This window comes from Periplaneta americana, chromosome 9 (genome assembly GCF_040183065.1).
Source record: "Periplaneta americana isolate PAMFEO1 chromosome 9, P.americana_PAMFEO1_priV1, whole genome shotgun sequence".
Classification (NCBI taxonomy): Eukaryota; Metazoa; Arthropoda; class Insecta; order Blattodea; family Blattidae; genus Periplaneta; species Periplaneta americana.
This window is the reverse complement of record NC_091125.1, coordinates 166,235,397-166,252,717: the sequence shown is the minus strand read 5'-3', so window position 1 is coordinate 166,252,717 and position 17,321 is coordinate 166,235,397. Positions and strand designations below refer to the sequence as shown.

At 33.6% G+C, this 17,321-nt stretch overlaps 1 protein-coding gene across 1 annotated transcript in view; it reads right to left on the bottom strand.

Annotated features, from left to right (window-relative positions):
- The window catches only part of LOC138706707 (neuroligin-4, X-linked-like), a 638,906-nt gene that overhangs the window by 501,804 nt on the left and 119,781 nt on the right, over positions 1-17,321 (bottom strand). The window lies entirely within an intron of this gene.

The following is a 17,321-nucleotide window of genomic DNA, read 5'->3' as shown; positions in this document are numbered from 1 at the left end:
TAAATAAAAAGGTGAATTACATAACTTAAGTGGATTAGATAAATAAGTAAGATGGATTAGACAGATAACTAAAGTGAATTAGATAAATAAAAAAGGTGAATTACATAACTTAAGTGAATTAGATAAATAAGTAAGGTGGATTAGACAGATAATTAAAGTGAATTAGACAAATAAAAAGGTGAATTACATAACTTGAGTGGATTAGATAAATAAGTAAGATGGATTAGACAGATAACTAAAGTGAATTAGATAAATAAAAAAGGTGAATTACATAACTTAAGTGGATTAGATAAATAAGTAAGGTGGATTAGACAGATAACTAAAGTGAATTAGATAAATAAAAAAGGTGAATTACATAACTTAAGTGGATTAGATAAATAAGTAAGGTGGATTAGACAGATAACTAAAGTGAATTAGACAAATAAGTTGTTGAATTACATAACTTGAGTGGATTAGATAAATAAGTAAGATGGATTAGACAGATAACTAAAGTGAATTAGATAAATAAAAGAGGTGAATTACATAACTTAAGTGGATTAGATAAATAAGTAAGGTGGATTAGACAGATAACTAAAGTGAATTAGATAAATAAAAAAGGTGAATTACATAACTTAAGTGGATTAGATAAATAAATAAGATGGATTAGACAGATAACTAAAGTGAATTAGATAAATAAAAGAGGTGAATTACATAACTTAAGTGGATTAGATAAATAAGTAATGTGGGTTAAATAGACAAGCAAGTAGATTACTCGTACATAGATGAGTAAGGTGCATTAGATTTATAATTAGTAGAGATTCGACAGAAGTGAGATGGATTAGAATAGATAAATGATATGGATCAGGTAGATAAATAAGCAAGATTCATATTTATATTTGGACGTTATTAACTCGTACGTTCAGGCGGCTTGAATTTGGAGTCTTGCTCTTATGAAGAATTCCTTTTGGACTAATCGGGAAAATATACAAAGATTTTCGTGATGTATTCTCTTTTATTCTGCTGATATTTAATCAATTTTAATACATTTTGAAAGTCACCTTCTCATGCAAGGGAATTTTCACCCGACGAACAAAACAGAACAACTTGTGTAGGAATGGTGGTACGTCTCTGTCATGCTACGCGTTGAAACTAAGGATCGGGTGTTCATACCCGGGGATGGGAAAGGACGATAAAATATTTAGCATGGCTTCTTCCGGAAAAGAAGTAAAGCTGTGACGCAAGTCATAGATTTATAACACGTGAAAATTTTTGATTCTCTTAGGGGTGTCCATGCAACATTTATCGGATATTTCTCATCCATGTTGAATTATAATACTGAGTAACTTAACGTGTGCAGTTGATAAAATAGCAGAGTACGCAGAGTTTTATATGGAAATCTCTGCTTTTAAAGTTGAGCAACGTTACAAATAACAGCATGTCAACAAGTTGGTAGCATCTGCCCACTAACATTCATCGAGAGCAGTTCCATTCTCTGGTAAGCACTATTAAATTACCCATGGATGAATCTATCAGCCCGCTGGGACGGAGACACCATCAATCATAGCACAGCGCTCAATTAATAAGAGTGGATCCTCACGCCGACGTGGAGGAAGAGTTCGCAAGAATGGACGGAGGGAGAGAGAGAGAAATAACTGGAAATATATAAATGGAATAAAGTGACGCGTGCATTAAGTAGATGGAAGAAAAAGAGAAATAGCTCAAGATATAACAAAGAAAAAATTGAAATGAAGAAAAACATTGAAATATGAAAATAAAAGCGAGAAAAATAAGAGAATAACATAAGAAACTAAAAGACTAACAGTAATAAATAAGAAAGGAAAAAGTACACACAACAGATATTAATTATGAGGTAAACTTTCCTAAGTTCAATTAATATTTGAGGAGAAAATTTCGCTCCGGCGCCGGGGATCGAACCCGGGTCCTTGGTTCTACGTACCAAGCGCTCTGACCACTGAGCTACGCCGAATTCAATCCACGGCACCGGACCGAAACTTCCTCCTTCAATGTTTCCCTTTTGGCCTGACTCCAAGTTAGGCATATATGTTGACGTATATGTCCAATGTCAACTGCCATTATACTAGGAGCGCACTCAGTTGAGTGACTTGTTTGGCCGGGATTCCGCAGTTAAGTGCACAGTAATCTGTACAGTCGATCCCCGGCGCCGGAGCGAATTTTTCTCCTCAAATATTAATTGTCAATATTACAGATATTATTCTGTAGGACAAATTAATAAAATAAAATATCTTTAATATTTCCTAAGTTCGCCTAAACAAATTTATTTTTAAATTTATGACGAAGTCATATTTCGAAAGTATAAAAAAATTCATTGCAATATTGATCTTATTTACTCACAAATGGCTTTTAAGGAACCCGGAGGTTCATTGCCGCCCTCGCATAAGCCCGCCATCGGTCCCTATCCTGTGCAAGATTAATCCAGTCTCTATCATCATATCCCACCTCCCTCAAATCCATTTTAATATTATCCTCCCATCTACGTCTCGGCCTCCCCAAAGGTCTTTTCCCTTCGGCCTCCCAACTAACACTCTATATGCATTTCTGGATTCGCCCACACATGCTACATGCCCTGCCCATCTCAAACGTCTGGATTTAATGTTCCTAATTATGTCAGTTGAAGAATACAATGCATGCAGTCTTGCGTAGTGTAACTTTCTCCATTCTCCTGTAACTTCATCCCTCTTAGCCCTAAATATTTTCCTAAGCACCTTATTCTCAAACACCCTTAATCTCTGTTCCTCTCTCAAAGTGAGAGTCCAAGTTTCACAACCATACAGAACAACCGGTATTGTTTTTAACTGCCAACTCTCAGTTTCTGAAAGCAGACTGAATGACAAAATCTTCTCAACCAAATACAGTAACTGCTGAAACTTTCAACTCAATTTTCTAATTAACTGTGCATTTAATCACAAAACATACATACGTTTTCTATTCATTTAAGTGTACTCTTTCGTCCCTTTCAATCAAATTACGAAATCGTAGCATCGAGAACATAATCTTCATGCAGGATGGTGCACCTCCCCATATTTATATATCAGCTAGCGATTGTTACGTAACATATTTTGTGATCGCATAATAAGCAGACATTTTTCTAACACCTGGCCAGCGCGTTCCCCCGATTTCAATCCAGCAGATGTTTGGCTGTGGGGTTATTTAAAAGACCGAGTTTTTAAATTAATCCTATGACTACCGACGAACTAAAATATGCAATATCGCACCAAATGAAAGATAATCCACCAGATCTATTAGTAAATGCTGTTCACAACATAGAAGACTGTCGTTTATTGGAGAACAAAATGGCGGACATATTCAAGATTTAAACTGAATTCAATAAACCCCATATCTTTATGAGTATGTTTGTTTTTTTTTAAGTGGGTTATTTTACGGCGCGGTATCAACATCTCAGGAACTGTGTTCTTGTTTTGTGTATATTTTAAATCTTAACCTCGTCGGTGTCATATGTGAAAGGTTAGAAATTTATTCATATCATCCATTATGCGCTTATGTAGATCCATGCCCTGAGGTATCTTATTCTATACCATCTGCGCTTTCTGGTTATCATTGGAGTTTCTTCTATTTTCTTGTCACTAGATGCCTCCAGTTGATTGAATTTATCATTCCGTCTAGTCAGCAGCATGGCGGAGAAAAGCAAATATAATTGCCGATTTGTTAGATGTTAAATGAAATAATATTAACTGTTGACACACTCTTACACATTACCTATTCAATTAATTATAATAGAAACATTGTTTGGGTTCTCATACAGGCGTACGACACTAGGTACTTTTTAAGAGTTATCATTGTCGATACCTTTGGTCACTAGCATGACTTTTCATAAATCACACTATTATAGTTTTGTGTAATAAGTAAAATGCATAATATTGTATAAACGTGATAGCTGTTATTTCATGCTCGCATCATTTTCATATAATCAAAATATTCTTTACAATATAATACGCTTCACTAAAAAGTGACACTGATATGAAGAAAGAAGGTAGGGTTACAGTTACGAGCAAGTGGTGAGGAATGACGACAAACTAGCTCTACTAAAGTAGTTTGACAATACGTCTATTTTTATAGCGTCGACTAAATTCGGTGTGGAACTAGAAGAAGCCTATAAGTGCTGGTAAAAAAAAAGGATACTGTGCCTGTGTATTGCATAATATTACAATAGATGGACAGTTTAGTAAAAAATTGTGTGCAGAAACAATTCGTATATTAATCAATGCCAGAAATAGGGAGTGTGTGTAAAACTGCCAATCAGATTTGATCACTGTACCCGTGTATTGCATAATACTCCAATAGATGGACAGTTTAGTAAAAAATTGTGTGCAGAAACAATTCGTATATTAAGTCAATGCCAGAAATAGGGAGTGTGTGTGAAACTGCCAATCAGATTTGATCACTGTACCCGTGTATTGCATAATACTCCAATAGATGGACAGCTTAGTAAAAAATTGTGGACAGAAAAAAATCGTATATTAAGTCAATGCCAGAAATAGGGAATGTGTGTGAAACTGCCAATCAGATTTGATCACTGTACCCGTGTATTGCATAATACTCCAATAGATGGACAGCTTAGTAAAAAATTGTGGACAGAAAAAATTCGTATATTAAGTCAATGCCAGAAATGGGGAATGTGTGTGAAACTGCCAATCAGATTTGATCACTGTACCCGTGTATTGCATAATACTCCAATAGATGGACAGTTTAGTAAAAAATTGTGGACAGAAAAAATTCGTATATTAAGTCAATGCCAGAAATAGGGAGTGTCTGTGAAACTGCCAATCAGATTTGATCACTGTGCCCGCACCTGGAGCGAACTATTTGACGTTGTCCCAAATGCCATCGTTAAAACTGTCAAAACTCCTAAATATTGACTTGGGTGACTTCGAGTCTGGGTTAGTGCAATAGTTGTAGGAGAGAAACAGCAAAGCACGTGTTTGAGACCCGGGATTTGCATTCCGTTCCGTAATTCAGAAAGCGAGGGACCGTTATGAGAGATTAATTCATTCCAGTTCAGATTACGATGCCAGTCACGTGGAGCGGAATGTATCTCATGGATAAGTGTGTGGATTACACAGAGAACACACTCAGAGCGAATAAATATGGAAGAAAAAAGAATGAGACGGGAAGGAAATACAACAAGAAAGAAGAAAAGGGAAGAGGAAGGGCAAGCAAGAAAGGGGATGAAAGGCAAAGTTTCAAAATGATAAAATTATTTAAACTTGGAAAGAGAGAGGGAGAGATAAAATTGAAGAGTAAAGAATGGCAGTAAAAATGAAACGGAAGTAGAATGAAATGACAGAAGGGAAGAATAAAAGAAAAGACAAGAGGGAGATAAAGTGAGTGAAAAGAAGCGAACAAACAAGAGAAGAAAAAATTATCAAATTGAGGGAATAAAGAATGGCAGTAAAAATGAGGCGAAGATAGAGCGAGGAAAAAGAAAGAGGAATAAAAAAGGCAAGATGGGAATAAAATTGAACGAAAAATAGAGGATATACAAGAAAAGAAAAATATTAAATTGGGAAGAATAAAGAATGATATTAAAAACGAAACGAAGATTGAACGAAAAAGGACGAAAGAAAAGAATAAACAAAAAGGAATAAAAGAAAAAGAAGAGAGAAAAATGGAACGAAAAGAAGCGAATAAACAAAAAGAAATAAAAAGATCAAATTGAGGAAAATAAAGAATTAGAGTAAAAATTAAACGGAGATTAAACGAAATAGAAGGAAGAAAGAAAAGAATAAAGAAAGAGGAAAAAAAGAAAAAAAAACAAGAGGACAATAAAATGAAACGAAAAGAAGCGAATAAACAAAAAATTAAATAAAATAAAAATATCAAATTGAGGAGAATAAAGAATGACAGTAAAAATTAAACGGAGATTAAACGAAAAGGGAGGAAGAAAGAAAGACGTAGAGAAAAAGGAATGAAAGAAAAAACTAGAGGGTAACAAAATGGAACGAAAAGAAGCGAATAAACAAAAAAGGAAAAATATCAAATTGGGAAGAATAAAGAATGACAATTAAAATTAAAAGAAGATTAAACAAAAAAGAAGGAAGAAAGAAAGAAATAGAGAAAATGAAATAAAAGAAAAACAAGAGAGTTGCAAAATGTAACGAAAAGAAGCGAATAAACAAAAAAAATAAATAAATAAAAATAAAAATATCAAACTTAGGAGAATGAGTAATAACAGTAAAAATTAAAAGGAGATTAAATGAAAAAAAGGAAGGAAGAAAGAAATAGAGAAAAAGGAATAAAAGTAAAACAAGAGAGTAACAAAATGTAACGAAAAGCAGCCAATAAACAAAAAAAGAAAAATATCGAATTGGAAAGAATAAAGAATGACAATAAAAATGAAACGGAAATTAAACGAAAAAGAAGAAAGAAATAAAGAAATAGAGAAAGAGAAATAAAAGAAAAACAAGAGAGTAACAAAATTTAACGAAAAGAAGCAAATAAACCAAAAAAATAAAATAAATAAATAAAAATATGAAATTTGGGGGAATGAGTAATAATAGTAAAAATTAAAGGAAGATTAAACAAAAAAGAGGGAAGAAAGAAAGAAATGCAGAAAAAGGAATAAAAGAAAACTAGAGAGCAACAAAATGGAACGAAAAGAAGCGAATAAACAAAAAAAGAAAAATATCAAATTGGGAAGAATAAAGAATGACATTAAAAATGAAACGGGGATAAAGCGAAAACATAATATTGTAAATAATGATTGACAAATGTGGGTCATTTTTTAGTATGGTGCAATTTAATTAGTAAAACTATCGAATTCTAGTGTACATAGTGTAAATAAATTAAATTGTAAATATTAGTGTAACTGTTAAAGTGTCCCATGTTTTGTTCTGCCCCACTTGACGAAACAAGAGTCGCTTGAGCTGTCAGTCAAGTACTTCATTTGCTAGATGCAAGTGCGTCGTCCACTTAAAAACTCCAATCATACTTAATCTTTTAGCCTCCTGGAATAAAGTACGGTCCTTAATTTTTGTTTAAGCTAGTTGGTTATTTAACAACGATGTATCAACTACTAGGTTATTTAGCGTCGATGTGATTGGTGATAGATGATATTTGGAGAAATGTGACCGAGAATTCGCCATAGATTACCTAACATTCGCCTTACGTTTGGGTAAAACCTCGGAACGGACACTACGAGGTAATCAGGAAAAGCAGGAATCGAACCCCAGCCCGAGCGCAACTCCAGATCGTCAGGGAAGCGTCTTAGTCGACTGAGCTACGCTGGAGGTTACGATCCCTTGTTATAACTATTAGAACAGATGTGAATGCCACACAAAATGCTATTGAAAAGCGTAACACGAATTCTTAAGATCTCCTTTAGGAACATGATTCTCATATTCACATTTATTTTTATTTTTCTTCTCTCTTCGTCTGATTCTCTTCCATTTTTCCTCGTTTTGCCTATATCTTTATTTTTATCATCTTCTCTTCTTTTGCCACGTTTTCTTTCCTATTATCTTCTTTAGGAACATGATTCTCATATTCACATTTATTTTTATTTTTTCTTCTCTCTTCGTCTGATTCTCTTCCCTTTTCCTCATTATGCCTATATCTTTATTTTTATCATCTTCTCTTCTTTTGCCACGTTTTCTTCCTATTATCTTCTTTCTTTTCTCCTTGCAATCCTCATAACCCCTTAATTTCTCACTTTTCTCATATTTTCTCTTCTGCTCATTTCTTTATCAGCTACTATTCCTACACATATTCTCATCTCTTCCTTTCTGCTTCTCTTCCCTAAGTATCCAGACTTCATATCCACGTTGTGTCACCAATGCGACTGTATTATCTTATTGATTGCTATCTGAACACGTACTCGTTTTCAAGAAAACAATTTTACGGTTGTAATTAAAAAGAACATATTAGCTCTGCATAAATATTAAAACATTTTTGTCCATCAGTGGAAGGAAAACATTAACAACACTGTTAAAGCAAATATTTGGTTTCCCAGTTCCGTGGATTAATTATCCTTGTGGATTAACACAGGCTGATTTTATTGCTGGAAATTTTCATACAGCCCACAACTATGTTCCTGGTTGGGTGTGGCAACTCCCTCACATTGGTCATGGCTACCACGTAACTTAATATTAATAATAAAATACTTTTATACATTTTAATCATGTGGAAAACCGCCGACATATTCATGTGTTAAATACAATTTTATTGTGTTGTTAAGTTTGTATTTCTACTATGTCATACATGACAGGTACACAGTGGGCGAAAAAAAAATGGCACAAAATTAGAAATAAACTAAAAGGCAACTTTGCAAAAAATTGATAATCGAGATTTTGACGTCTAGATCAAAGGCTACAAGAGTTAAAATATTTATAGGTAACTTCATAATTAATGACAGAGGAATTGGGTATAAATCGAAAAGCACATAAGGAAATAAATTTTCTTTGGATATTTTCCAATTTCACCGAATCAGTTGAAGTAATGGAATTCCAGGCTACAGATGCATATTCAAGTTTAGATCGAACCAAAGTAAAGTACAGAATTAAGAGAGACGCAAGAGTAGAAAAAGAATAAGTTATAGACCTTATTAAACCAAGCATTCTTATTGAATGGTTGTAAAATATATATTGAACGTGATCATGAAAATATAATTTAGAATCAAATAATACATCAAGATCTTTAATAGAATTTTTCCTAATAATAGACGTTATTATGAGAATAATTGAATTTTATGGAAGTAATTTTTCGTGAGTACGGAACAACAAAAGTTTTTGTTTCATTAATTTTCATTCCATTATCGTCAGACCAAAGTTCAATAGAGTTAATATCAGTTTGAAGAGTTTGGCAATTGGCCGGGATATTTATTATGCGAAAAATTAATGATAATAATAATAACAATAATAATAACAAGAACAATAGTAATAATGACAATAATAATAACAATAACAACAATAATAATAACAAAATAACAATAATAACAATAATAATAATAACAACAACAAAAATAACAATAATAACAATAATAATAACAAAACTAACAATGATAACAATAACAAAAATAACAATAATAATAATAATAATAATAAAAAATAACAATAATGACAACAATAATAACAATAATAATAACAAAACTAAGAATAATAACAATAACAAAAATAACAATAATAACAACAATAATAATAACAAACTAACAATAATAATACTTTCAATAATAATAATAATTTATTTATTATTTATTTATTTATTTATTATTAATATTTGTGTGCTGAACAACAGCCAGAGGCCAATTATAGTTCAGCACAATACACAAACAGAAGATACAAAGGTGCAAAACAAAATAAATAATATCTTAAATAACAAAAACATACATGAATACAATTGAGTACAAACAGTAAAAACTAATAATCAAAACGAAACTAAACCTCAAAAGGATCTAAATTGTGCCCATAATAATAATAATAATAATAATAATAATAATAATAATAATAATAATAATAATAATAATAATAACAAAAATAACAATAATAATAATAATAAAAATAACAATAACAATAATAATAACAATGACAAAAATAACAATAATAATAACAATAGTAACAATAATAATAAAAATAATAATAATAACAATAATAATAATAATAATAATAATAATAACAAAAATAACAATAATAATAATAATAATAATAATAATAATAATACTGACTTACTTACTGCCTTTTAAGGAACCCGGAGGTTCATTGCCGCCCTCACATAAGCCCGCCATTGGTCCCTATCCTGAGCAAGATTAATCCAGTCTCTACCATCATATCCCACCGCCCTCAAATCCATTTTAATATTATCTTCGCACCTACGTCTCGGCCTCCCCAAAGGTCTTTTTCCCTCCGGCCTCCCAACTAACACTATGTGCATTTCTGGATTCGCCCATACGTACTACATGTCCTGCCCATCTCAAACGTTTGGATTTTATGTTCCTAATTATGTCAGGTGAAGAATACAATGCGTGCAGCTCTGCGTTGTGTAACTTTCTCCATTCTCCTGTAACTTCATCCCTCTTAGCCCCAAATATTTTCCTAAGAACGTCAATCTCAAACACCCTTAATCTCTGTTCCTCTCTCAAAGTGAGAGTGCAAGTTTCACAACCATACAGAACAACCGGTAATATAACTGTTTTTTTTTTTTTTTTAATTCTAACTTTCAGATTTTTTGACAGAAGACTAGATGACAAAAGCTTCTCAACCGAATAATAACACGCATTTCCCATATTTATTCTGCGTTTAATTTCCTCCCGAGTGTCATTTATATTTGTTACTGTTGCTCCAAGATATTTGAATTTTTCCATCTCTTCGAAAGATAAATCTCCAAATTTTTATAGTTCCATTTCGTACAATATCCTGGTCACGAGACATAATCATATACCTTGTCCTTTCGGGATTTACTTCCAACCCTATCGCTTTACTTGCTTCAACTAGAATTTCCGCGTTTTCCCTAGTCGTTTGTGGATTTTCCACTAGCATATTCACGTCATCCGCATAGACAAGAAGCTGATGTAACCCATTCAACTAATAATGATAATAATAATAATAATAATAATAATAATAATAATAATAATAATAATAATAAAATAATAACAATAATAATAATATAAATAAGAATAATAACAATAATAATAATAATAATAATAAGTTTAATGCTTTATTTTTTCTGGCAGAGTTAAGACCATGAGGCCTTCTCTTCCACTCAACTAATTTTTAACACTCTTTATCTCGCATTAAAAGATTTACTTTTATGAATGGTTGTCTAAGGATGCCATTTTATGTGAATTCCCATCCTATATTTTCCACCAAATACTTTACATTTAAACTACCAACTCTCAGAAATAACGATATTAGGCCATAGAAAACAAATTACGTAAACATTGTACATGTCTGCCTTGTTTTCATTCCTGATAGTTTCTTGTAACTCCTGATAATGGAGAAAGGCCGGCTGAATCTGTTCTCCTTCCAGGAGTCGAAGTGAATGATTGGCTATGTAATGTACTTGAAAGTTTTACCGCTAGAGTTAAGAGTAAGGTTAACGGCCCAGCGGCGAACTCGAGAAGGTTCGTTACTTTCGAAGCCCCCGCGACTCCGGAAGCAAAGAGATCAGACGAAAAATATTCACGGCCTCGTATTTCAGAAGGCCGTGCACGGACTGCAGCGCCATTGTTGCAGATATATATGAGTCCGGGACATCGGCTGTGGGCGTAATTACATTTTCACTAGACTTTTAATCGTAAATTGTACTTCTTTTCCTGCTGCAAAGGTTTCTTGCCGAGGTAATGAAAACTTTTGCATAATGTTAAAGCATGAAACCCTCTACTTGAGTTCTTCTTTCTATGAATAGAAACGCTAACTTATCCGGGCCATTTGCATATTTTTGTGCTGGCAGTTATATAGAAACTGGAAATACCAACTTTTGAGAACAAATTATCTCTTATTATCATCTTGACCATTATTACTTTCTATGACTGTAACATACTACACTTGCTCAATTCAACTCTTTCTTTCGACGTCTAAAATTATGATTTTGTTTTTCCATTTGGTTTGTAGTTTCTAACTATTAATTGTAACCACTTCTTGAAGGTAATTGTTCGTGAAACATGTTAATTAAGTGAATGTCTGTTACAGTATCATTAAAAGAAATGTTTGTAATCATTATCGAATAACTGTGTTTGTTTTTACTCATCCGTTATACGAAGTATCAACTGACTGGGAAAATTGGCAGGGAAATATAGTAATAGTAGTGGCTAGTGCAGCAAATGCTGCTGCAAACTAAGTTCGTTAGACGTTGAAATAAAAATTTTTCAGATTTATTTTCAATGAAGAATACTTGCCTTTTTGATAGTTATTTGTTTCCATAATAATGAAACATACTCCCTCTGAATGGATTTTTTTAGGCCAAATGCTTTTTCTTGAACCTATCCAACTTCAGTTTTTGAGTTTCAATGCGAAAACGCAAGTATCAATGTCAGGACGATAGCAGTAGCAATTTCAGGTCATTGTGGATTGTAGGCAAAAGTTAAAAAAATGTCAGGTTTGCTAAGCTTTCGAACAATAGCATTTCGTATAGCTGCTGCATGTAGAACTTGAAATGTAGAGCGTAAAATCATTTTATCCTACTAAGAGATCTTGCTGAAATGATCTGGAGACAACATTTTCTAGGCCTCTTATTTTATCAGTAAGTAATGCCTCTTTATCTTTCCTTAGGAACTGTAATTTTTGCGCTCTCTTGAGCCAATACTGAAGATAATGACACATATCAATATCTACACTACACCGCCATTAAGTGTATGAAAAAGATCTAACCCCAATGGTTTAATAAATTTGATTTTTAATAACAATATTATTATCTTACTTAAGTTTTGTAGTTGTATATAGCAGTCACTCAGTAAATTATAGAAATGAAGATGTAAATTAAGATATTCTCTACATTTACTTACATAACCTCAAAACGTTTCACTTTCATGTCATCAATATAGCATCAATATTATGTAAAATTAATGAAGAATAGATGCATCATGATATTAACTATAATAATATTTAATTTCTAATGGTAATAATGTCATCAAACCACCTCAAGTTTCGTAGATTTGAATATCCAATGCACAGCAGTACTCAGAAAATTATACACTGCAGAATCAGTTTTTAATAACAAATTGAATTGAGCTCTAAATATATCGGCAATCCTGCAGGTCATGGCCTTCGTATAATGGCCTATTGTTTATTGTAGTGTGTGTTTTGTTCTGAAATTCAATCAAGTCGGCGTGATTGAATAAAATTAGTTCTCAAAACTGACAACAGATGGATTTTGGAAAATAGGAAAATTATGTAGGAAAATTGACATTTCACTGAAAACTACTACTTTTCCGAAAAACTTTATATGCCAGGCATGAAAATGAGGGGTCACTCATTAAAATCCGTTCAGCCGTTTTCCCGTAATTTCTATTACCAGTTCAAATTATATATATAGATGTTGGTAATCTATCTTAGTTAATGATAAATTCGGCTTGATTTCTACCATCTTCGGATTTCTAGTAACGTCCTTGCTTGTGTCCGGTTTATTCTTATGGTGCAAGCCCCTCATTTATAAACTGCAACAAAAATAAAACATTCAAACCAGCACAGCTGCAGTTTCATTCCCGATACTGGGTGATGGGGTGACGTATTCTACGCGTCGATGTATATCTCATATGGAGCAGATATTTTTTTGTGAACAATCAAATGCGTATGATGTATTTAATGTACCTACTTATACCTTTAAGTACCCTGGATATCATTAATGCGGTCTCGTTATTTAGTTCGTACTCACAAAGAAACTACATCTTCTACCCCACCGCTATTGTGAACTTACGACTTGATTCGCCTGTATTGTGTATTTCCATGGATGGACAACTCGTGCTCACGAAGTGCTAAAAAAACCTTGAAAGAGAGAAAGGCAGACGGAGCCAGCCGCAGCAGTTACAAGTTGTTTGTAGTTTCGCTGCAAAAGCAGTTCACTGCCACGGTGCGCTCTGGTGGCTCATGCAGGTGGTCGTGATATCTATTCCATGATTTAAATTTCAGAATGACGTATGGTACAATAATTATAGTAATTTTAGACAGACTATACCTGAACACATAACAAAATTATATTATTTCCTAGCTTTGTAAATTAATTTAGTACAGGAAACATAAACCGAATACAACTTTTTCAAGATACAACAAATATAGCTGCAACACTTATTTAATATTACACTATTTGTTAATATTTCTTATTATATGTCTTATATTAAACATAGAATACGAGAATTTAAAAGTGTTTACACATTAAAGAGTATTCCTATATTCTCAGAAAAGTAACAGTCAGTATTCGCAAACAATCACAAATTGAAGAAAGTAATTTTTTACATGTCACGGCAAATGAAATAAATTTAATGCAAATTCTGACAGGCAGCATTACGAACAGTTCGATTCCTGATTTCGCTTGAATTTGAGTGGTGTGCTGTTCTGTAGATTTATCAATTCAAACTATAAACTTTCAGGATCGTTTATCGGCTGTAAGCCAAAAGGACTTAAAAAAAATCTCGATTCCTTGTTAATTGTCAATGTTTCTCCAATCTTACCAGTGAATTTTGCCGTAGTCTTGAAGTAGCGTCTTATAGTTGATAAGAAGGTTTTCTCATCACTCTTCAAGATAGTTTATAGTCGAAGAAAATGAAGTTATGTATGATCTACATCAGTGGCCGGCAGATGCTGCAGTTGTGACGTAAGAGCCAGTCAGATCGCAAGAGCTTGGGAGAGCGAGCAGTGGAGTCTGTCTACAGTATGTCACCCAATTACAGACACGAATAAGTATGTACAAATATTAGGAGAATTGAGTCAGGAATTTGATTGCAGATTTCAAGAGTTTGCAAATCTTCAATCTGATATTTCCATATTTGCGACAACATTTTCAGTGAATATTGACAGTGTTCCATCATCATTGCAACTGGAAGTCATTGATTTGCAAAATGATATTGAAATGAAAGACCGCTTTGAAAACAAAAAGGATCTATCTACATTTTATAGAAGATTTCCCCAGGCAAGATTCCCTCGATTGCATAGATTTGCTGCTGGGATGTTGAGCATATTCGGATCTACATATGTATGTGAACAGTTCTTTTCTTGTATGAAGATCTGCAAACCACAACATAGAAACCACCTGTCTGATCTGTACTTGAAACATATTCTTCGCTTGTGTGTTAGCCAGATTATGACTCCAAAGATTGCAAAATTAGTGCGCGAAAAAAAGAGGAAAAAAATCTCGACAAAGCGTTTAGCTTGGACACAGTAGTGACAAAAAGTGATGGTGTGTTTCAAAAGTTGAAATATACTTTGCATACTAGGCCTACTCACCAAGATAAGGCCTATATAGTTTAATCTGTATATTATGTAGAGAAATGTGTGTTAAAAACCCTTGAACTGTTTTCAAGTTTCCGAGTAGACAAAGTGTTGCAGTACTGCTTAAAGCATTTATTTATATGCTTCTATGTTTATAGCAGTTTCGGAATTTCATTTATATATTAGCAAACGCTTCCGCAAGTGGCTGTATTATGAGTTTCATGTTATTGTAAGTACATTAAATTTGATTACAAACCAAAATATTTTGTTACATTGATTTATGAAGGTTGTACAGTTTTGTTTTCGTACAAATGTATTGTAATTATGCTGTTCCCATACTATCTCAGAAGAATGGATCGCGCTCTGTCAGTGCATAGACGCCGCACCACCACTGTTCAGTTGAACCTTCTCTCCTCGCTGTGCTCAGTATGCAGAGATTGCCGAGCAAAGAGCAAGGCGGCTACGTCGTATGACGTCACAGAGCACGGAACATGCCGGTCACTGTTCTACATGATCCTACCACATTTCAAATTTATTCATAAATGCTCTTAACTAGTGTATCATAAGTCGTGCAATTCTGTAACTCTCACACACAACGTGATAACGATATTTGATATCAGTCTCACATTGTTTATATCCCATCATTACCTTCAGCTGTTCTAAAGCAGATCTAGACAGTATTTCTTTACTAAAGTCTTCACTGTCTTTATTTGTAACATAAAATGTCATACGTAAGAAAGTATAATATAACATAATACAGGGACATCATTTTATTTTTACTTCAATTTTTATTGTACCTGAGTTTTTTCAATGTACTTCACTCCCACCCCTTCTACTAAGGAAGTTCCAACTCCACACAGAGCCAAGACAGCAGATAGTAAGCAGTACTGAGTTACTGAGTATAGTACGTTCCAGAAATATGTTCGCGTTTTCCAGTGACGAAAGAGCTTTCAATATTGAATCATATTTTCGCACAGGTACTGTCCGTTTGCCTACGTCGCATCCCGATTTCCCCCACCTGCTTCTGCTCGTCCCTCTGTAATAGCTGGGCTGTCTTAGCTCTTTTCTGAAAACATTAATTTCTCTTAGGAATTGGACGTTTACGTAATATTATACAGCTATTTAATTTAACTTAAATAAAAGGGCCTCGTTAAGTAATTAACTGTCACGTGATTTCCTCCCTTCCTACAATCCTGCGGCATAACCACTTGGACGGACAGTAGATAGCATGTCTGAGTAATTTTATATTTTCGGATCGGGCAGAAGTGAAGATTGAATTTACAGTACGTAGAGTAGGTATAGAATTATTTCAACATGAGTTCCTAGTAGGAAGGACGAAACTGGCAATTGGAATTACATGCAATAGTCTATATTGCGATAATATGCACAAAAGAACTGAAGCCTGTATCGAAATGAACGGCCACCATTTTCAAAATTGTGTTTAAATATTCATATTATGATTATTTTTCAATTTAACTTCTTTCTCTATATTGTACGCTAATGTGCTGTAGGTAGTATACACTGCATAATGAATACGTTCGCATGGATAACTCACTTCGTGAGTAAAAACGCCTATTCTTAATACAGTACTGTACTTTCATTAAAGAAAAACCTAATGAAAATGATCAAACTGAAAATCGCGATATTTCCTAGTTTACGTAAATGGATGAACTACTTTTCTTCCTTCCTATATCTAGTAGAGTGATTTGTGTTTTACGCCAGTATCATCGAACTCCAGTCTTGGAGGGGGGAGCAAGCGGTGTTTCCGGCTCTCTAAAGTTATAGACAGGTTAACATTAAAAATGTTAGTAAAAATAAAATGATGTCCCCGTACAAGCTTTACCTCACTTCTTAATAAAAAAATTATTTCCTTTCGACGCATCGCTAAAGGGGAATAACCTGGGTATTATATTGTTTTCCATTTAAAACGAGCCGCCACTTACTGCAGATGCGAGCAGTCTTGCGTCTTGCAAGAACCGCATATAGACAGTATAGGTAGTACAGAGTCCGTTATACCTGCACTGAGATCGTAGTGACACTTTGAGAGCACGAGTTGACCACCCATGCGTATTCCGGTTTTCAGTGGTGTCCATGCTAGAGTAGTAACTACACAATTAGAACTCGTTTGTGATTTATGCCAGCATTTCAGAGCTGCAAGCGGCACGCCACTGCTTGTAGGAATGGCTGTCTGTATGTCTGTTGTATACAAATTTACAATGGAAAAGGAATGAAGTACTGAATGTAAATACAACTACAAAAAGTGACGGCATTAATGGAATAGGTTGTACCTTGATACTTCGTTATAACTGACAGTCCTACTGGAAGATATGTAGCTATTTTCATGGCGTGAATAAAATTCGAAGGGATAGGCTACAACACTCAAAGTAATATTACAGATACGACCTTCAGGCATTTCTCCCAGCTGCTTCATGA